General features: G+C 43.7%; 1 protein-coding gene across 2 annotated transcripts in view; it reads right to left on the minus strand.

The window, feature by feature from the left end:
- LOC106610271 (fatty acid synthase) overlaps nucleotides 1-9,357 on the minus strand; it is a 44,066-nt gene extending 34,709 nt beyond the window's left edge. The window contains exon 1 of one of the 2 annotated variants that reach the window (XM_082978156.1): nucleotides 9,070-9,357. The gene's annotated coding sequence lies outside the window, so the exon portion shown is untranslated. Of the gene's footprint in view, nucleotides 1-4,124; nucleotides 4,148-9,069 lie in introns of those variants that run through there. The other variant, XM_082978157.1, reaches the window with a different exon arrangement.
- Nucleotides 9,358-17,254: the final 7,897 nt, after the last annotated feature.

The following is a 17,254-nucleotide window of genomic DNA, read 5'->3' on the forward strand; positions in this document are numbered from 1 at the left end:
CTTTTGTCCATTAAAATAACATCACATTTATCAGAAATACTGTGTAGACATTGTTAATGTTCTAAATGACTATTGTAGCTGGAAACGGCAGATTTTTTATGGAATATCTACATAGACGAACAGAGGCCCATTAACAGCAACCATCACTCCTGTGTTCCAATGGCACGTTGTGTTAGCTAATCCAAGTTTTTAATTTTAAAAGGCTAATTGATCATTAGAAAACCCTTTTGCAATTATGTTAGCACAGCGGAAAACTGCCGTGCTGCTTAAAGAAGCAATAAAACTGGCCTTTAGACTAGTTGAGCATCTGGAGCATCAGCATTTCTGGGTTCGATAACAGGCTCAAAATGGCCAGAAACAAAGAACTTTCTTCTGAAACTCGTCAGTCTATTCTTGTTCTGAGAAATGAAGGCTATTCCATGTGAGAAATTGCCAAGAAACTGAAGATCTTGTACAATGATGTGTACAACTCCCTTCATAGAACAGCGCAAACTGGCTCTAACCAAAATAGAAAGAGGAGTGGGAGGCCCCGGTGCACAACTGAGCAAGAGGACAAGTACATTAGAGTGTCTAGTTTGAGAAACAGATGCCTCACAAGTCCTCAACTGGCAGCTCATTAAATAGTACCCGCAAAACACCAGTCTCAACGTCAACAGTTAAGAAGCAACTCCAGGATGCTGGCCTTCTAGGCAGAGTTGCAAAGAAAAAGCCATATCTCAGACTGGCCAATAAAAAGAAAAGATTAAGACGGGCAAAAGAAGACAGACACTGGACAGAGGAACTATATAAACTCAGCAAAAAAAAGAAACGTCCCTTTCTCAGGACCCTGTTTTTCAAAGATAATTCGTAAAATTCAAATAACTTCACAGATCTTCATTGTAAAGGGTTTAAACACTGTTTCCCATGCTTGTTCAATTAACCATAAACAATTAATGAACATGCACCTGTGGAACGGTCGTTAAGACACTTACAGACAGCAGGCAATTAAGGTCACAGTTCTGAAAACATAGGACACTAAAGAGGCCTTTCTACTGACTCTGAAAAACACCCAAAAAAAAGATGCCCAGGGTCCCTGCTCATCTGTGTGAATGTGCCTTAGGCATGCTGCAAGGAGGCATGAGGACTGCAGATGTGCCCAGGGCAATAAATTGCAATGCCGGAATGTGAGACGCCTAAGTCAGTGCTACAGGGAGACAGGACAGACAGCTGATCGTCCTCGCAGTGGCAGACGACGTGTAACACCTGCACAGGATCGGTACATCCGAACATCACACCTGCGGGACAGGTACAGGATGGCAACAACAACTGCCAGGGTAACACCAGGAACGCACAATCCCTCCATCAGTGCTCAGATTGTCCACAATAGGCTGAGAGAGGCTGGACTGAGGGCTTGTAGGCCTGTTGTAAGGCAGGTCCTCACCAGACATCACCGGCAACAAAGCCGCCTATGGGCACAAACCCACCATCACTGGACTACACAGGACTGGCAAAAAGTGCTCTTCACTTACGAGTTGTGGTTTTGTCTCACCAGGGGTGATGGTCGGATTTGCGTTTATCGTCGAAGGAATGAGCGTTACACCGAGGCCTGTACTCTGGAGCCGGATCGATTTGGAGGTGGAGGGTCCGTCATGGTCTGGGGCAGTGTCACAGCATCATCGGACTGAGCTTGTTGTCATTGCAGGCAATCTCAATGCAGTGCATTACAGGGAAGACAACCTCCTCCCTCATGTGGTACCCTTCCTGCAGGCTCATCCTAACATGACCCTCCAGAATGACAATGCCACCAGCCATACTGCTCGTTCTGATTTCCTGCAGGACAGGAACGTCAGTGTTCTGCCATGGCCAGCGAAGAGCCCGGATCTCAATCCCATTGAGCATGTTTGGGACCTGTTGGATCGGACGGTGAGGGCTAGGGCCATTCCCCCAAAAAATGTCAGGGAACTTGCAGGTGCCTTGGTGGAAGAATGGGGTAACATCTCACAGCAAGAACTGGCAAATCTGGTGCAGTCCATGAGGAGGAGATGCACTGCAGTACTTAATGCAGCTGGTGGCCACACCAGATACTGACTGTTACTTTTATTTTTGACCCCCCCTTTGTTCAGGGACACATTCAATTTCTGTTAGTCACATGTCTGTGGAACTTGTTCAGTTTGTCTCAGTTGTTGAATCTTGCATGTTCATACAAATACTTACACATGTTAAGTTTGCTGAAAAGAAATGCAGTTGACAGTGAGAGGACATTTCTTTTTTTGCTGAGAGAGAGAGAGATATATATATATATTTTAGAGGTCGACCGATTAGGATTTTTTTTTTTTCACCGCCGATACCGATTATTGGGGGACCAAAAAAAAGCCGATACCGATTAATCTGCCGATTTTAAAATGGTTTGAATTTATTTGTAATAATGACACTTACAACAATACTGAATGAACACTTATTTTAACTTAATATAATACATCAATAAAATCAATTTAGCCTCAAATAAATAATGAAACATGTTCAATTTGGTTTAAATAATGCAAAACAAAGTGTTGGAGAAGAAAGTAAAAGTGCAATATGTGCCATGTAAGAAAGCTAACGTTTAAATGCCTTGCTCAGAACATGGGAATATATGAAAGCTGGTGGTTCCTTTTAACATGAGTCTTCAATATTCCCAGGTAAGAAGTTTTAGGTTGTAGTTATTATAGGAATATTTCTCTCGATACGATTTGTATTTCATATGCCTTTGACTATTGGATGTTCTTATAGGCACTTTAGTATTGCCAGTGTAACAGTATAGCTTCCGTCCCTCTCCTCGCTCCTACCTGGGCTCGAACCAGGAACACATCGACAACAGCCACCCTCGAAGCAGCGTTACCCATGTAGAGCAAGGGGAACAACTACTCCAAGTCTCAGAGCAAGTGACGTTTGATACGCTATTAGCGCGCACCCGGCTAAATTGCTAGCCATTTCATATCGGTTACACCAGCCTAATCTTGGGAGTTGATAGGCTTGAAGGAGTGGGTATAATTTGTAGAACGTTCCAACAGGAATCTGTTACAAAAAACGTAAAGTAAAAGGTTGCCAACTAACAACGCATACAAAGTAGCAACACATACAAACCTAGCCAACTAGCTGCCGAATAGGCATCAACCACGTAGCTTATTCTTAATGTTTGTCCATAGGCAACCAGAGTGAGGACAGACATTTTTCGGAATAAACGTGATGAATGAAAAACGCAATGAAATAGACCACTCCCTACCCGGTATCTTATTCTGCCGCTATACAACTTTGTATGCGTTGTTTTTTGGCAACCTTGTTATTTCCGAAGTTTTTGGAATAGATTCCTGTTGGAACGTTCCACAAATTATATCCACCCGGCTTGAAGTCATAAACAGCTTGAAGCACAGCGAAGAGCTGCTGGCAAAACGCACGAAAGTGCTGTTTGAATGAATGCTTACGAGCGTGCTGGTGGCTACCACCGCTCAGTCAGACTGCTCTATCAAATATCAAATAATAGACTTAATTATAACATAATAACACACAGAAATACGAGCCTTAGGTCATTAATATGGTCGAATCCGGAAACTATCATCTCGAAAACAATTTTTTTTTCTTTCAGTGAAATACGGAACCGTTCGTATTTTATCTAACGGGTGGCATCCCTAAGTCTAAATATTCCTGTTACATTGCACAACCTTCAATGTTATGTCATAATTACTTAAAATTCTGGAAAATTAGTTCGCAATGAGCCAGGCGGCACAAACGGTTGCATATACCCTGACTGCGTGCAATGAACGCAAGATAAGTGACACAATTTCATCTTAGCAGGCAATATTAACTAAATATGCAGGTTTAAAAATATATACTTGTGTATTGGTTTTAAAGAAAGGCATTGATGTTTATGGTTAGGTACATTGGTGCAACGAGTGCTTTTTTCGCAAATGCGCTTGTTAAATCAACACCCGTTTGTCGAAGTAGGCTGCGATTCAATGAGAAATTAACAGGCCGACCACATCGATTATATGCAACGCAGGACACGTTAGATAAACTAGTAATATCATCAACCATGTGTAGTTAACTAGTGATTATGTTAAGATTGATAGTTTTTTATACGATACGTTTAATGCTAGCTAGCAACTTACCTTGGCTTCTTGCTGTCCTCGCGTAACAGGTAGTCAGCCTGCCATGCATGCTCCTCGTGGAGTGCAATGTAAGGCAGGTGGTTAAAGCGTTGGACTAGTAACCGGAAGGTTGCAAAAATGAATCCCAGAATCCCCCCTGAACAAGGCAGTTAACCCCCGTTCCTAGGCCGTCATTGAAAATAAGAACGTGTTCTTAATCTGACTTGCCTAGTTAAATAAAGGTGTAAAAAAATATATATATACAAAAAAAAAATATTATTAAAGTTCGGCAAATCGGTGGCCAAAAATACCGATTACCGATTGTTATGAAAACTTGAAATCAACCCAAAAGTATGTGGACACCCTTTCAAATTAGTGGATTTGGGGGGGGGGCAACTCCATATTAATGCCAATGATTTTGAAATGAGATGTTCGACGGGCAGGTGTCCACATACTTTTAGTCATGTAGTGTATTATCCACTCCTAATGGCGTGGAAACGGCCAACAGTACAAAGCGGTGCTGTCATTCAAATGTAATGTGGCTAGGCCTACATTCTGCTAGAAGCCTAGGGCACATGGTCACGTAAAAACAGAGCTAGGAGAAGATTAATAGGAACCAGTCAAACTCATACAGATAGAGGTTAGGGCTACTATATATAGTCATTTCAGGGTTATAAATAGAGCAGCTGTGTTACAGCTGACCCTCGGACAAATGCCTGCATATCTCACACATCTGCACATCTCACGCTGTTATTGGCTGAAGTCAGCTTCCTGTGAGCTGTGGTCATGTATCAGTAAGAGTATCAGGATGACATAGCAATCAGCCAATAGCCGTGCGAGATGCAGTGCGATATGAATGTACTCTGAGTGTACAAAACATTAAGAACACCTTCCTAATATTGAGTTGCGCATACCCCCCCACCCATTGTGCCCTCAGAGCAGCCTCAATTTGTCAGGGCATGGACTCTACAAGGTGTTGAAAGCCTTCCACAGGGATACTGGCCCATGTTCCTTCCCACAGTTGTGTCAAGTTGGCTGGATGTCCTTTGGTGGACCAGTCTTGATAGACACAGGAAACTGTTGTGCATGAAAAACCAAGCAGCGTTGCAGTTCTTGGCAAATAACGGTGCTCCTGGTACCTACTACCATACCCCGTTCAAAGGCAATTTAATATTTTGTCTTGCCCCGTCACCCTCTGAATGGCACACATACACAATCCATGTCTCAATTGTCTCAATTGTCTCTAGTGGTTAGAGCGTTGGACGAGTAACTGGAAGGTTGCAAGATCAAATCCCCGAGCTGACAAGGTAAAAATCTGTCGTTCTGCCCCTGAACAAGGCAGTTAACCCGTTGTTCCTAGGCCGTCAGTGAAAACAAGAATTTGTTCTTAAACTGACTTGCCTAGTTAAAAAAAGGCTTAAAAACCTCTCTCATCTACACTGATTGAAGTGGATTTAAGTGACATCAATAAGGGATCATAGCTTTCATCTGGTCAGTCTGCCATAGACAGTTTTGTGTAGACTCTGTATAGTGTAATACAGGCGTATAGTGTAATTGTTGTTTATAGAGGTGTTGTTTAATGATTCGTTGGACAGGTCGTCAATGTAAATAAGAATTTGTTCTTAACTGATTTGCCTGTAAAAAAAAATAAAAGGTGAAATTAACTTTAAAAAATAACTTGTTTAGGAGGATTCAAATGAAATGAACTAGGCCTAAGCTAGTCTCTTTAGAAAATAGTTGACCGGCTTTCAAAGGGCTAATAGCAGCCAAAATGGACACACATTCCTACACACAGGTCTGAGAACTGCATTGCATGGGAACCTATTCAACTCTTGCCAAGGCACTGGGTCCCCTTACTCTCACACCTCAGAGAGAACGAGACGGAGAGAGACAGAGAGGCGAGCAAGCAAGAGAAAATAGGGGATCATTAGAAGGGGATGAGTGAAAGATGGAATGGTTTTTTCCACTCCTTTGTTACTATGTATAGCAGGGTTCCCCAAAAAAGTTTTTTTTTATTATTGGACATAAAGGACTAAAAACAGCAGGAAGTCAGCTCCAGGTGATTTTAACTTTGGAAATCATTTCCCAATTATTCCTCCGCATAATAGAGAGAGACACAAATCGTATACTAATGTAAGCAAGGTTTGAAATGATTGTTTAAGTCAAACATGATCTGTTTGTAGACTGCAAATTGACTGTAAGAAGCCGAAATTATTTGTAATTATGTTCCAGCCCCCCAACCATACCCTCAAGAAAAAAAATTGGCCTGCGGGCAAATCTAGTTGATGATCCCTGATGTATAGGCTGTGTGTGTGTGTGGTGTGTGTGTGTGTGTGTGTGTGTGTGCGCCCCTTAGCTCCATGCTAACAGCTCAGTAAAGACCACTGCTGTATTAGCCGATTACCTGTCTATCACAATAGACAGACAAGTAGGCTAATCAAGATCCAACGGACGAGAGAAGGCTAAACAAGAAGCTGTAGGTGAACAGTTGCTTGAAGAAGAGGCCTTGAGCTTGAAGAAAAGAGGCCTGTTGAACACATCTTTCCCATTTCGTTCAGAGAACCAACCTTCTCACTAATAATAGGCTACACTCTAAACAGCAGTCACAGTGACAATAGAGTACAAACACCTCCTCCTGATCACCCTTCCTGCCAGAGGGATGGGTAGGAGCAGGTTTGGAAATAGTTTACAGGGATTAAGGTGGATTATCATCTACCTGACCTGGATCACATCACTGTGAGGCAGGGCCTTGATTGATGACATGTGTTGGATATAGGCCTAGCTGAGGCAACACAATAACAACTACAGTGGCACCATGCCATAGATAACACCGCACACAGCTTTCCCGTGTGGGTGTGTTTCTCTCTCTGTCCCTTGGTGCTTCCGTCTCTTTCTCCCTCCGTCTCGGGCTCCCTTCTTTCCCCTCTCTCGTTTTTCTCTGTCTGCCGCAGTCTCACTCCGTCCTCCACAGCCATGTTGTTTAATTTAATAACTCAATTGATGAGGGAGTGACATGCTACAGACCAACATCTGTACAGGAAAATAATATTGGTGTTCTTGTACGGATGACAATGAATTTGTATTGATGACAATCTATCAAAAATACAATATGTTCAAATCTAGGCCATATACCTTGTGTAATAGTTTCACCTGTCTCAAATAGGCTGCTTTGCATGATGTATTGTGGTCTCTACCTTCTTGCCCTTTGTGCTGTTGTCTGTGCCCAATAATGTTTGTTCCATGTTTTGTGCTGCTACCATGTTGTGTTGCTACCATGTTGTTGTCGTCATGTTGCTGCCTTGCTATGTTGTTGTCTTAGGTCTCCCTTTATGTAATGTTGTCCCTTGTCGTAGTGTGTTTTGTCCTATATTTATATGTTATTCAAATTTTTAAAATCCCAGCCCCCAGTCTTTTGCCTTTTGGTAGGCCGTCATTGTAAATAAGAATTTGCTCTTAACCGACTTCCCTAGTTAAATAGGTTAAATAAAAATAGCAGTACACGACTTGACTCAACTTGTCACTTAAGCTATATATTAAAACACCTGAAAAACACTGGGAGGGTAATACAGAGCAACATGACCAATTCCACTATAGATATAGACTACATCTCTCAAAGCCAGGACATTACATCCTGTGCCTAGAATACCGGTCTCAACGGGAGGGTTAAAGACCACTGCATGCCATCCGTCTGCAAATGCCAGGTAATGTAACATGAACATCTTGAGAAACACCCAACATATCGGCTGGTAGGATAGAGCTCTGTTGGTGATTTGTCCAGCTAGGTCACATGTGGAAAGGTTGCTTGACACACACTTGCAGCATGGTGAATTCCACAACTAGGCTTTAGAATGGGCCTTCTCTTGCCTCTCACCAGTCCAGCTCCTTCACTCATTGAGAGTATAGAGAGCGAGGGTACTGGGATGGGTAGGCTCACCAAACATTGGTATCCATTTCTGATATTTGTCTGTGTATTGCTCTGTATTCGTCTGCAGTTAGATTTGGCCATCTTTTTTCAATGGCTTAGGCACAAAACTCAGATTCATACTAGACCCTTGGGGACTTATTAAGTAAAGTTCAGAAGGTGACAGGGGTGGAAGTTGACAGTGAAAGTGATTGTGTTCAGAGACACGGATAGCTACGCTGAGTTTTACAATATGACTCATCGCGTGATTACAGTAAGAGGGTGAGAAAACTCTATCATGCTCAGCTCCCACCAGACTAGATGTCAAACAAATTGAACCAAAATTGGATCAGAAAGGCTAGCATCAGCAAAAGGTCTCTCACAAGGTAGGCAATAGGACATCCAACTCAATACCATCACAGGCAGCACCACAGCTGGAGAAAAAAAACGAAAGACATTTTCTTGAATTATTAATGACCCTTTTATGTACAGTAGGCCTAGACAGTCACTGGGCCTTAGCGCTCCTCCGCGACTACTCAGACAAGACCTGTAGTGTTAACTACGCAGCCTGTTACTGTATCTCGTGCTGCTACCAAATTCAGACCAGGGCCAGACATGCAAACAACCCTCTAGCAAGCAGAAAAACCAGGGCATCAGTGAATAGTAATTGATTACAACGTGCTAACTTGGCATCCAGGCAGTGATGACTACATATTTTATTATTGAGCAAGAGTGACAACTGCTAGCCTAGCCCTAGCAGAGGTTGCCGCATCACTTGGAGTCATATTGGCTTTAACTTGAGATAGTAATCCTCGCTAAAACGTCGCCATTTCTGGGAATTAGTCAGCTAGCTATGATAACTCTAAAATGCATGAACATTGTAGCGAGGAAGTGTGTAGCTGATAACCAACTAAGTGAAATCGAGGAAATCCAGTTCGAGTTCGTTGATGTTTATTTCTACTATGCCGGTCATCATGGGCATCTCACCGGCTATCGTGATGAAGAAGCTAGAGCAAGCTAACATCGGTAAAGTATTGATATTCTCGCAATATCAGAACAACTTACCTGTAGTTAGGTGTTTTAATATCCGTAGAAAACACCAAAGGGATTGCGAAATGTTAGTGAGGAAACGGTTAGCAAAATGTTCCTCGAAAACCCCTTATCTTCCGTCGGTGAGAGTGCGCTTGCCTGTGTCGGTGTGTGTTCCTGCTTCCGTTCCCTGCCAAGCCCTTCTAATTTCTCTCGCTTCTATGAATCCCTTTCTCTATTTCATTTAAATGTCTGACATGCTCTCCCCGGCCACGCCACATGGGCTGACAGCTTCTCTGGGCTGTTCAGTCCAATGAGAAACGAGGCAGGACTGCCAGTCTCAGCCAGTGATGGGGTGATTCGCTGAACGCCTCTGTGGATTCGGGAGAAAAAAACGGAAGAAACAGGATGGCAAGGTTACTGTAGTTCATTCGGGTAGCACTGGATGGATCATCTGAGTACACCGGTAACCTAGCTCAGTTTTCCCCGCCCTTTTATATTGGTAAAACCCAAAACCAAGTTCAAGTTCATCACTCAAATTCAAAGCGTAGAACCATCACTTACCTGAGTTGTGTTCAGATTTCCCTCTGATTGAACAATAACTCATTTCGAAATCTTGCAGAAAGGAGGACACATGCGGTTGCAATAGTCCATGGACTTTGGGAAACACATATTTGACAATCTTGATCAATTAGATTTTCCCCCCTTTTTATTCAGAATGTGTATGATTTTTTTGCAATGCAATTTATTGGAGATGGATATACCATTAAAGAATGGTGGATTTAGCCTAGACCAGGTAAATATTGTTCCCCTAACCTATTAATCATGAATGAGCAAATGAATGTATTCTTTACAGTATATGTAATGTATTTGGAAATCTACTAGCGCAGATTAGGCCAATACTATGTTTAATATCATTAGTAAGAATTGTATGGTCACCTGTGGTTGACGTACAAATTATATATCAACGCATGTGTTCGGTCACCTGGTCGAATTTAGGGAGTCATATATATAATATATATATATCAAATATATAACATTTCACTTTTTAATCATTGAAACATTGTATTCCCATTGTTTCTCGTGAACAGAGGGATAATAATTCATTTTTATGGAAGCAAAGTATTCAGAGGCTTTTGTATTGTTTAACAAGATGTTTGGTAACTATCTATAATGGCTTTCATGAATAATCCATTATAAAATGTTTATAATTGCTTATAATGCTTTATACATTAAAATGTAAATGTTCATGAATTGTAATGCTTATAATAGGAGGAGTAAAAATTGTAATGAATAACTGAATACGTATTTATTTTATAGTTTATAAAATAGTTTATTAATGCTTATTCATGTACGTTTTCATATAGTGTTACTGGAAGTTTTAACCAAAGTCAGTAGGCCACTGACATTCTGTAGGTTGAACTTGTGGAGCAACCACATCAACACACCTGAAACGCGTTATTGTGGTGAATGTACAGTTAGCGCTGACGCACGTGGTAGTCAGTTCACACCCAAACCCTGACAGCTGTGATCATAGGGTGCGTTTGTAAATTCACTCTGGCGATCTACTCCGGTTTCAAAACACTCTCGTCTGGGTGTGCCAGATCGCATAATAACTGATTCATTTACGAACGCTCAACACCCGTTGAATATGGCCGGTGTCAGTAAACGTCGGCAATAAAATGCGTAATTAAATTGTTGCCAGCAGCACAGTTGCAGTCACCAACGCTCTGGATAACATTAAAACAGCATAATCAGCTCTGCTAGGGCGAGTAATGGTCAGAGTGAGGTGACCTTTCATTTGTGTCTGGAAGTAGCTAGCAAGCTAGCCAACGTTAGCCAGGGTGCTTGACTGCTGTTGTGTGGTCAGAACGCTCGGATCAACCCTACTCCTCGGCCAGAGCGGCCAGTGTGCCCTCTGAACGCTCTGAATTTACGAAATCCCTCTGGCACACCAGAGTAAAATTGACGAATGCACCCAATAGTTAGTTGTGATATTTTATAGATGTTAAAATGAACCAATCACAGAGCAGGGGTGTGTGGGTGTGAGGGAATTGCTAGGAGATAGGGTGATGTGATGACAGTGAGGGGAGGAGCTTGTTGCCAGGGCAGCAAGGATGGTGATGTAATCAGAAACGTTGCCTGACTGTTGGGGTTACTAGAGTTCAATGGTGAAAATGGCATGTGAAGGATGGTATGATGTCGAGGAAAACTGTACTAGTCTTTTTTTAACGTATTTATTGACCTAAATACTAACCAAGATAACCTGAAGACAACATGTAGAAAAATGCACATAATGTGTTAACATATTCATATTTCATAAGGTACCTTTTTATGTCAAAATTGTATAAATTCTGGTTGTGTCACACCTTCTCAATAAAGGAAACATTTCAGAAAATGTAAAAATTGTATTAATGTTTTATTGGAAAAAAAATCACTACTTCATGATTTGTTATGAAATCAACACAGATATCAACACCTGTTCAGGACCTGTACAACAAGACCACAAAACACTAGATTTGTCATAATGGGAGAAAAACATGAAAAAGGCACACAAAATAGTGCTTTTCAATGTGAGCATCAGGGACAGGAAATACAATATAAACTTCAATGAATCCTCTACTTCCTGAGGTGTAAGGCCAGGTGGACCCCTGGCCTAAGCAGTGAGCGGGTAGTAACTGTATGTACCTAACCTGGGTGACAGACTGGTTCTGCTGTCAGAAACACTCCCCTGGTGGCCTTGCCAAGACATTACCTTCTGCACCAGCCTCTGATATTACTTTAGCACTCTAGCTTACAGTACAGAAATCACTAGGTATTTACATGTCATTTCTACCTACTAAGTACGTTGGTATTCATTCAATCAAGCACCACTAGGCATCATTTGGTAACAGGTACCAACAGTTACTGATTGTGTTGAATTCTGTTAGCCTACCAGAATGGATCCATCAGTCTTTTATATTGTATCGGGCAGCACTGAAAACATCTGTGGGGATGAGGCCTAAGTGACTGCCACTGACAATGGCCGCAGTGCAGAGAGCCTACATGGCTGGGTAGAGACAGAGCTGACATTGTGCCTGTCTGAATGTCTCTCGACAGCACAGAGGCAGAGGCTTATCACACCATCGTCTCCATTATCTTTATACTACTGTACAACACCTTTGTTAGCAATCTCTTCTCCTGACAGTACTACATACTTTCCAGGGCCACCCATACGTAAAATGTATGCATGCATGACTAAGTTGCTTTGGATAAAAGCGTCTGCTAAATGGCACATATTCATTAGTAAGTAAGTGTTAGTAACAATCTCATTCAACTCTCAACTTTATGAACGTTACTTATCTATATTGACACTTTGACAATCCATCAAACAAGCAAAGCGTCAATACAGGATTAAGATTGAATCCTACTACACAGGCTCTGACGTTCGTTGGATGTGGCAGGGCTTGAAAACTATTACGGACTACAAAGGGAAACTCAAACGTGAGTTGCACAGTGACGTGAGCCTACCAGAAGAGCTAAATGCCTTTTATGCTCGCTTTGAGGCAAGCAACACTGAAGCATGCACGAGAGCACCAGCTGTTCTGGATGACTGAGTGATAACGCTCTCGGTAGCCGATGTGTAACGTTCGTCGTTCAGGGTAGACCAAGGCGCAGCGTGAGTTAAGTCATCATCTTTTATTTTAAAGGTGAACCAGCAAAAAAACAAACAACACAACGAACGAAAAGATCGTAGTGCAAAATACATGCAACCAAACAAAGACAAGATGCCACAACTGACTGTGGGAAAAAGGGCTGCCTAAGTATGATTCCCAATCAGAGACAACGATAGACAGCTGCCTCTGATTGGAAACCATACTAGGCCAATCCAAGGAAAAACCAACATAGAATTACAACACATAGAATGCCCACCCCATGTCACACCCTGACCTAACCAAACAGAGAAAAAACGTCTCTCTCAGGTCAGGGCGTGACACGATGTGAGCAAGACCTTTAAACAGATCAACATTCACAAAGCCACAGGCCAGATGGAGTACCAGGACGTGTACTCAAAGCATGCGCGGACCAACTGGCAAGTGTCTTCACTGACATTTTCAACCTCGCCCTGACAATGCCCAAGGAAGAGAAGGTAACCTGCCTAAATGATTACCGCCCTGTAGCACTCACGTCGGTAGCCATGAAGTGCTTTGAAAGGCTGGTCATGGCTCACATCAACAGCATCCTCCCGAATACCCTAGACCCACTCCAATTCGCATACCGCCCTAACAGATCCACAGATGACGCAATCTCAATCGCAGTCCACACTGCCCTTTCCCACCTGGACAAAAGGAACACCTATGTGAGAATGCTGTTCATTGACTACAGCTCATCGTTCAACACCCTAGTGCCCACAAAGCTCATCACTAAGCTAAGAACCCTGGGACAAAACACCTACCTCTGGATCCTGGACTTCCTGACGGGACGCCCCCAGGTGGCAAGGGTAGGCAACAACATGCCTGCCATGCTGATCCTTAACATTGGGGCCCCTCAGGGGTGTGTACTTAGTCCCCTCCTGTACTCCCTGTTCACCCATGGTTGCGTGGCCAAACACGACTCCAACACCATCATTAAGTTTGCTGACAACACAACAATGGTAGGCCTGATTACTGACAACGATGAGCCAGCCTATAGGGAGGAGGTCAGAGAACTGGCAGTGTGGTGCCAGGACAACGACCTCTCTCTCAATGTAAGCAAGAAAAAGGAGCTTATCGTGGACTACAGGAAAAGGCGGGCCAAACAGGCCCCCATTAACATCAACGGGACTGTAGTGGAGCGGGTCGAGAGTTTCAAGTTCCTTGGTGTCCACATCACCAGTGATCTATCATGGTCCAAACACACCAAGACAGTCGTGAAGAGGGCACGACAAAACCTTTTCCCTCTCAGGAGACTGAAAAGATTTGGCATGGGTTCCCAAATCCTCAAAAAGTTCTTCAGCTGCACCATCGAGAGCATCTTGACCGGTTGCGTCACCGCCTGGTATGGCAACTGCTCTGCATTTGACCTTAAGGCGCTACAGAGGGTACTGTGTATGGCCCAGCACATCACTGGGGCCAAACTTCCTGCAATCCAGGACCTATATAATAGGCAGTGTCAGAGAAAAGCCCATAAAATTGTCAGAGACTCCAGTCACCCAAGTCATAGACTGTTCTCTCTGCTACCGCATGGCAAGCAGTACCGGAGCGCCAAGTCTAGGACCAAAAGGCTCTTTAACAGCTTCTACCCCCAAACCATGAGACTGCTGAACAATTAATCAAATGGCCACCGGACTATTACATTGACCCCCCCCCCCCCCCCCCCCCCATTTGTTTTGTACACTGCTTCTACTCGCTGTTTATTATCTATGCATAGTCACTTCACCCCAACCTACATGTACAAATTACCTCTAACCTGTACCCCCGCACACTGACTCGGTACCCCCTGTATATAGCCTCGTTATTGTTATGATATTGTGTTACTTTTTGTTATTTTTTATTTTCGTTTATTTGGTCAATATTTTCTTAACGCTTCTTGAACTGCACTGTTGGTTAAGGGCTTGTAAGTAAGCATTTCACGGTAAGGTCTACACTTGTATTCGGCGCATGTGACAAATAAAGTATGATTTGATTAATCTATAACAACGCTTCTAAAGATTAGTTGAAGTCTATGATGGTATACTTTGTGTTGCATGCCTCCCCCAACCCCAATTCTCTCCAGCCCCATCCTCCCTTAGCCCCATCCCCCCTAGCCCCATCCTCCCCTAGCCCCATCCCCCCTAGCCCCATCCCACCTAGCCCCATCCTCCCCTAGCCCCATCCTCCCCTAGCCCCATCCCCCCTAGCCCCATCCTCCCCTAGCCCCATCCTCCCCTAGCCCTATCCTCCCCTAGCACCATCCTCCCCTAGCCCCATCCTCCCCTAGCCCCATCCCCACTAGCCCCATCCTCCCCTAGCCCCATCCTCCCCTAGCCCCATCCTCCCCTAGCCCCATCCCCACTAGCCCCATCCTCCCCTAGCCCCATCCTCCCCAGCCCCAGAGTATCTTCTTCTCAACGTTTACTCAGCATAATGTGGAAACTCTTGGCAGTCTACTGCTGGGCTAACTGTGAAGCAATGTCTCTGATCTGAAAGATGGACACACTGTGTTGGATGACCTTCACTACTGTCTGTGACCTGTTGCAGTGGCTGTTGCTGAGGCATTAGAGCCAGGCTATCAGTCAGCACTTCTTCCAGCAGGCAGTAGCTGTGTGTGCCACCCAGGCCTGACCAATGCCCTGAGCTCTGCAAACAACACCAGTGTCAACAGAGCCAGTCCTAAACCATGAGTGGCTCCACTGTCCACTGATTGAGAAACTGTTCCCAGTGCAGAACAGTCCCTGGTCAGAGCCTTCACCCTGTCACCTCTGTGATCTGGCCCCAGACACAAGGTTATGTTCCAAATGGCACCCTATTCCCCATGTATTGCACTCATTTTGTCCAGGGCCCATATGACTCTGGTCAAAAGTAGTGCACTATATATTGAAAAGGGTGCCATTTTGGATAGACACAAGGCCACCAGTTGGGCAACCTGCCTCCTCCTCTGTGGCCAGACTGCCACGCTGTCTTTACTTATACCTCAGCTATGTGAAATTATAAACACTATTATTATCTCATACAAAGAGCCTTACGGTCTGTGGTCTTGTTAATACGTACTGATGTACATGGCAGATGTCACTAACCTTGGTGTGTGTGTGTGTATGGGTGTGTGTGTGTGTTGTGACGGAGTAATAATAGACTTCCTGTGGTAGATAATCTGCTAAGTGCTAAATGCCCAATAGAATGCAGACACACAAGTTGTTTTATAATGGTGTGACTCACAGAGTACCCCCCAGAGAGAGAAAAAGAGAGCGATAGAGATGGAAAGAAAGAAAGAGAGAGAGGGCAGGGATGGATATAAAAGGTTACTCTATTGCCTGGGCCAAGTGAGATTGCCCCAAAGGGCAGGTGATTTTCTTTTTTTTAAGTCAAGAATTCCAGGAGCCTAAATCATATCTTTCTGGTTCTGAACTTACTGGTTCCTCCCCATTGTAAAAGTGAAAGACAGACAATTAATGGAATTCATGGTTGTCGGGCAAGTTGAGCCTGCTCTGGGAATTTATTTTACTGATAACAACCAATATACTAAGAATTCCAGTAGTGATCTTTCTGATTCCACCCCTATATGTAGGCACTTCTGCTTGTAAATAGCTAATTAAGATTTTTGGGCAAGTGATAATAATCTTTGGGCAAACAAAAAAATACTCCTGACTTGCCCAATGGGCAAATGCTTTTCAGACTTTAATGTCAATCCATGAAAGAAAGAAAGAAAGAAAGAAAGAAAGAAAGAAAGGAAGAGTTAAAGAAAGAAAGTGAGAGAGATCTCACCTCTCTCAGAGCAGCTCTCCCGGGGTGTGAGTATGGAGGGGCTGAGGTCTCAATCCAGTATCTGCCACATCTCCCTCAGTGACCTCTCCGTAGCCACTGACGACAGCAGCAGAGGACCCGATGGGTTGGAAGGGGGTCATGACCCGAGGTCCTGCCGCAGGGAACTCTGTGATTGGCTGAGAGAAGGAGGACGGGTGTTCTCCTTAGTGCTAGGACACTGAGGAAGAGAGGAGAGAAAGAAGTGAAGATAAAGTGTTGAGAAAACATTTTGCCCAGAATGTTGAAGCTGAGTATGATTTCAGAGCCATGTTTCCTCTATTGCTAAAGTTAATAAGCCTTTATAGCCCAGACATCAACTCTGTATATTCATCAAGTGAGTTGAGAGGCCTAGCTCTTGCATCATTGGTCCTCAAGTCAGGTGGTAGGTGGTATCAGACAGTGTAGACAAATATTACTATTGTTACCTCGTCTGTCTTTTTCCTTGTGCTGCTGGCCCTAGGGGTTGATGACCCTGTCTCTGTCTCCGCTGTCACTCTCTGAGAAGAGAGTCCTCACCAATTTAGGATCCCCCTTTCTCTGCTTTCTGTGGGCATACTGCAGTTCCTGTAAAGAAACTCGGCTTACTGCAGTTCCCGGAGAGAAACGCGGCTTACTGCAGTTCCAGGAGAGAAAAGTCGCTTACTGCAGTTCCTAGAGAAAAACGTGGCTTACTACAGTTCCTGGAGAGAAACGTGGCTTATTGCAGTTCCTGGAGAGAAACGTGGCTTATTGCAGTTCCTGGAGAGAAACGTGGCTTATTGCAG

This window comes from Salmo salar, chromosome 01, assembly GCF_965601325.2.
Source record: "Salmo salar chromosome 01, fSalSal1, whole genome shotgun sequence".
NCBI lineage: Eukaryota > Metazoa > Chordata > Actinopteri > Salmoniformes > Salmonidae > Salmo > Salmo salar.